Genomic DNA, 5,578 nt, shown 5'->3' with positions numbered 1-5,578 from the left:
GATGATGATGAAGAAGATTTTATAGCTGTGCACAAGGGACTCTGCCTGGACCCCAGCTACTCGGGTGCTGGGGCAGTAGCACTGTAACCCTGAGCCCAGCCTGCAGGCCTGAGGAGATCAGTGAGGCCTCATCTCACAATAAAATGTAGAAAGTTCTGAGGGTGCCGTTCAGTGATAGAGCATTTGCCTAGCGGTGTGAGCCCTGGGTTCAATCCCCTAAATGATGAAAAACATATCTTATAAATTGCAAACACACTGTATGATATGTGATAAATTAACGTCGCTACTGCCAACAGCATCTATAACCACAGCAGGTGGTTACTGCCCACAGAGACCATGATGGGCTGGGCTCTGGTCTTTTGAACCACTTAACCAAAATTATGGGGAATTCTGCAGCCTATTATTTTTCATTACTGGTTAGAGCTTATGTTTATTTTAGAGATTATATACATATAACTTTTAAATTCCCATGACCCAACACAACTTACGCACTTGTGCAGTGTGCTTTACTCAGGGCGTGTCTTTTGATGTCTGTAAAATTTGAAAGATATATTCTCATGGTGATTAGAGATCTGTACCTTATTACTACCCGTTTGGAAAAATAAAGCACAACAAAATAGCACTTTGCTCTTACTGTTTTGTCACCAAGCAGAACATTCAGTAGAACTGCACTAAATAATATAACAATATTAATTGTTATACTAATGTATATAAGCATCGATCATGCAGGTGGATCTGTTTTCTAGCACTTGACATTGTGCTAAAGTCCTTTGAGAAGCAAGCAAACCAAAAATGAGATCAGTTCTACATTGTACACAATTTCTGCATTCCTAATTGTAGTGTATCTGAAAAGTTTCTTTCCCAAGAGTGTCTGGGATGTATTTCGTGTGGAGTAAGTATTCATACTGTCCTGTGACTTCACAGGTTGAAAAGGACAGGAGAAGATGGAGAAACCAATCTTAATCTAGTTCCCCAAAGGTTGTGTCTGCAGTTGTTTTTGCTGTTGGTTTTAACTCTTTTATTCAATTATGTTCAGCCGGCTCACTTCACTCTAAAGCAATTAGTGTCGTTTGCAGAAATATTCATAATGGTCTAGGAAAAATAGACAGAATGAGAGCAAAGGAAAGCAAGGTTATGATAATAAACCCAAGAATAGCTGTGCCGTAGTGCAAATCATAGCGTCACATTTCTTTTCTAAAAGCGTGGACCTATGGTAGTCCTCAGAAGCACAAATAGCTTTTGTATTGTGTTACTTATAACCCCCTCAAGGAGTTATAGTCCTCACCAAGTTTCAAAGAGAATTAGATGGGGACCATGACATTAGCACTGGGGAGCTTGCAGCATTTGATACCTGCAATTGCCTTTAGAATCAGTCAGCAGAAGGCCTCGTCTGTATGACCTGCCTAACATTGTCTCACACAAGCAATCCAGGACATGCTAAAGAAAAGGAAAGCACCACTGTAGGAAACACACCACTTCAAATAAATCCCTGTGCCTTTGTCAGGCAGCCCACCAGAGGACAGGACCGTTGCTACCTGGGCGAAGCTGCCCTCTGTAGCTCAAAGGTTTTATAATTGATTATAAAAGCTAGTTGCACTGTTTTCCAGTTACACGTATAGGCTTGCACGACTAAACCATTATATTTCCCTGATGTTCAGTATTGCTGCCATGGGTGGGTGTTCTCAAAACTAAGGGAAATTGAAGATCTATCCTGTGCTTGCGTATCCGAGCAAAGTTAAGCGGCCACGTGGGGACTTCAGCTAAGACCTAGCCTTGTTGGCAGTGTTATAAGTGACCTGTCTCAGCAGCAGCCCAGAGGGGAGCTGTCATTTGATCTCTTTGTAGAACTTATCTTTCTGTGCATTTACATGCCAGTCAAGGTTCAAACAAAGCAATCACTTCAGTAATGTGGTTTGAATTCTATTTTTCCTGTTAACCAAATAATTACCTTCTTCTCAGTTACAAGTCGACAGTCCAGTGTAGATGTTACGCTTTAGAACTAATAGGCTGCAGGCCACCCACACAAAGCTTCATGTCAGAGGATCAAGCTGAAAGCTACTTACTGCCTGCGGCCACGAGGGACTCCAAGATTACCATTTTTTCAAAATCTGAAGTGACAGAAGGATCTCTGAAGTTAAACGTCACATTCCACATGACATTTTTCCCCCCAAAGCATTCTGTCGCATTCTTAGCTTCAATTATAAGGTCATGTGGCTTAAAACTTGTAGCTCATAACATTTCTAAAGGAATAAATTAAAACTAGGGGTTCCTTCTTCAGAAAGAGGGGTATTGCTTTCGATGTACGTGTCAGCAGTTGGCTGGAAAGTGTAAACTGGAAGGTCGTTCATCATTGTAGCATTCTGGAATGTTGTTTCAAGGAGCACCTAAGATAAGTGCTGATTGGGAAAGCAGGGTGCCTAGTGTTGGAGATGCAATGTCATTTCAAGGATCAACACAGGGCGCCCCAAGTCAACAGGCGATGGTCTCGTGTGGATGCTGACACAAAAAAAGAGAACCGGGGCCTAATGCAGCACCAGCAGCTTTTTTTCTCTGCAAATAGCTATTTTGAAGACAGGTCCACTAGTTTGGGGGGTGCTGTGTTAATGTTGGCAAGACCTAACTGACCTTTGTCATTTTCTTACGAACGGAATATCATGTAACTTCAAGGAATGTTTCTAAAGACATCAAACCAGGAACTTTGCAAAGACAGTTGCAAAGGTTGATTATTAAAGAGTGAAGTCATAGCTCTTATTTCCTACTTTTAAAAATTGCAAACTATGGATAGAATTGTTTGGCTTTCTTTTGTGTTACAAAAATTGCTATTAAGAAAAAATTGCTATTAAGACCATAGAACTAAAACTAAAAACTAAAGCGTCTATGTTACAATATGCCGACTTAGTCACAATACATTTTACACGCACAGGTAGCATATTTTATTTTGTAGAACTGACATATGTCAGTATGTATTGGAGTCAACCAACTCTGCAGACGCTTCCATTTATGTCATTTTACCTTCGCACTTCATGGATTTCACCTCAGTGGCACTAATCATCCACATCGAGATAAATCTCGCTTCCATGTTGTACCTTTACCTATGGCTGCTGTTTCTGTCTGCTTTGCCCACAAGCAAATAACCTTTGACCTTTGCATCTGTTTGCAAAATAAACTATCCGGAGCTACAGAATCTCTAAGATCTGTTGACTTTTAAAAATTGCAAACTATGGATAGAATTGTTTGGCTTTCTTTTGTGTTACAAAAATTGCTATTAAGAAAAAATTGCTATTAAGACAATAGAACTAAAACTAAAGCCATATTAATATGCTGAGCTGTAAAAGGCTCAAGTCAACAACTTCTTTTTTTTGCCAGAATTTTATTGAGAAACAAATAGCAATGAGACAGTTTCAAATCAAATCGGTAGGACCGTTTCAATAATTAACACACTGCATACATTCTTCTTAGTGGTTAATTGCTGTACAAGATGCGGACTTGATATCCTATTTACAAACACCATTAGAACAAATCATTCTATTCATTAAGAGAATGTAACTATATATCTATCCTAACCACTTTGCATACACAGATACAAAATAGACATTCATCTGTATACCCTTTTTTTGTTAATTTCCGTTATTTGAATATTATAGGTGTGTAAACTCAGCAAAATATTCTAAAAGAGTCCAGAAGCCCATAATAGCATTGGGTCTTCTGTTTAACTGGCAATGTCAGAAATTGTTGACCTGAGTCCCCCACAGCTCAACATAACAGCATGGCTTTACTTCTCATATTTCATTTTTATACTTTTCTACTGGATGGTTAAGACCAGGGTAAAGCAGTACCTGTGCAACAAGAGTTGTAGCTTTTTGGTCTGAGAAGGTCAGTGAAATCCCCTCAGGATTTATCCTGAGATCCTGTACCTCAGATTGTAGAACCTTTGTCAGTGTCAGCCATGTAGATGAGTCACGGAACAACTTCTGATATTGCTAGTCTTATGGAAAACCCATTACTATTATGGACTACTGCACTATATTGGAATATTTTGCTGAATTCATGCACCTATAATATTTAAATGACAATGGAATGCCCTTGTCTAACAAAACTAAACAAAAAAGGCGATACAAATGAACTACCATTTTGTATCTCTATACTCAAAATAGGATAGATGTTCAGCTACATTCTCTTAATTCAATGAATAGAGAGATTTGTTCTAATAGTGATTGTGGATAGGATAGTATGTCTGCATCTTATACAATGAATAACCATAAGACAACAATATGCAATGTTTTAAATATTGAAACTGTGCTAGTAATCGGTTTTGAAACTGTCTTATTGCTATTTGTTTCTCAATAAAATTATTCTTTAAAAATGCAAGCGATGGATAGAATTGTTTTGCTTTGTTTTGTTTTACAAAAATTGCTATTAAGACAATAAAACTGAAAATCATTTCTCCAAGGAAATTTCTTTACTAAGAGTGAAATACCTCAGTGCAGCAAGCCACTGGAAAATCCAGCTGGGTGGAGAGAAGGAGTAGTCAAGAAGAGGAACAGGAAGTGGCATCTGTGATTACATACTGTGATTGGGGGGGCACCTGCAGGAAGGAAGAACAGTGGAAAGGGAGAGGTGATTTCCATTTGTGGAGAATTATGATTCATTCGGGAAGACAGGAGAATTGTTTGGGACCAAAGGTGGTAATGTGGAGTTACAGGGTTTGAATTTCAGTCCATCCCACCTATGTATTTGAGCCATCTCCTGGAATAAGTGACAGAATAATATGTACAGCCATTTAGGCAGAGGATTCCAGTGGAAATGTTTAGTTGAACTGGTGTGCAGAAGAGCTGGAAAAAATTCAACTGTTGTGTTTGTGTGTGCACTTTCTAATTAATTTTTTAATTTTTCTGATAATTTGTATCTTCTGTCCATGTTTGGAGTGCATAGCCGTCATCTTCTTTGTGTGGAGTTGCTGGGTGTATATAACACATCCTAACTCATTTTTCATCTCCTTACCTGTCCTCCTTCACGTCTTAGTCTGGGCAAACGGTACTTGCTGAGACGTTCCACTCACATTTACTCATTCACATCTCCACGTCTCCTCTTGTTTGCATGCAGAAGGTCTTCCATCTCTAGAACTTTCCCTAGTACTGGGCATGTTCTTGGGCCTAAGTTCATACCTGTGCTAAGTAGATGCATACATAAGGAGGAGTTCAGGGGCAGCGATACAGTAAGCCCTGGACAGGTCTGTCAGCACGTGCTGGACTCGAGCACAGTGAGAGGTGGACTTTTCTAACTGGCTTAGCTGCTCACCTTCCTTAGAGGCTGAAAGATGCAAGCCACAGTGGCGTCAGTTTTTCTCTACTTGGCTGGGAGGTATATTTGGAATGAAGGCATTCACCTGTACATGTACAGGTAAATATAGAATTCTCTCCTCAGTACGATGTGCTGAAAGACATCTGTAGGGAAATGTCCACAAAGGAGTAGCAGAGAGATAACTGGGGAAAAAATAAAGGACTTTAAAAAGAAGGTACTGACCTGGAGAGGCAGTGGAAGCCACCCAGTAGTGGTACTTTTGACAGCTTAGAATGAG

The sequence above is a fragment of the Octodon degus genome, unplaced genomic scaffold (genome assembly GCF_000260255.1).
Source record: "Octodon degus isolate 3935 unplaced genomic scaffold, OctDeg1.0 scaffold00291, whole genome shotgun sequence".
In the NCBI taxonomy this organism is placed as follows: Eukaryota; Metazoa; Chordata; class Mammalia; order Rodentia; family Octodontidae; genus Octodon; species Octodon degus.
This window is presented reverse-complemented; position numbering follows the sequence as displayed.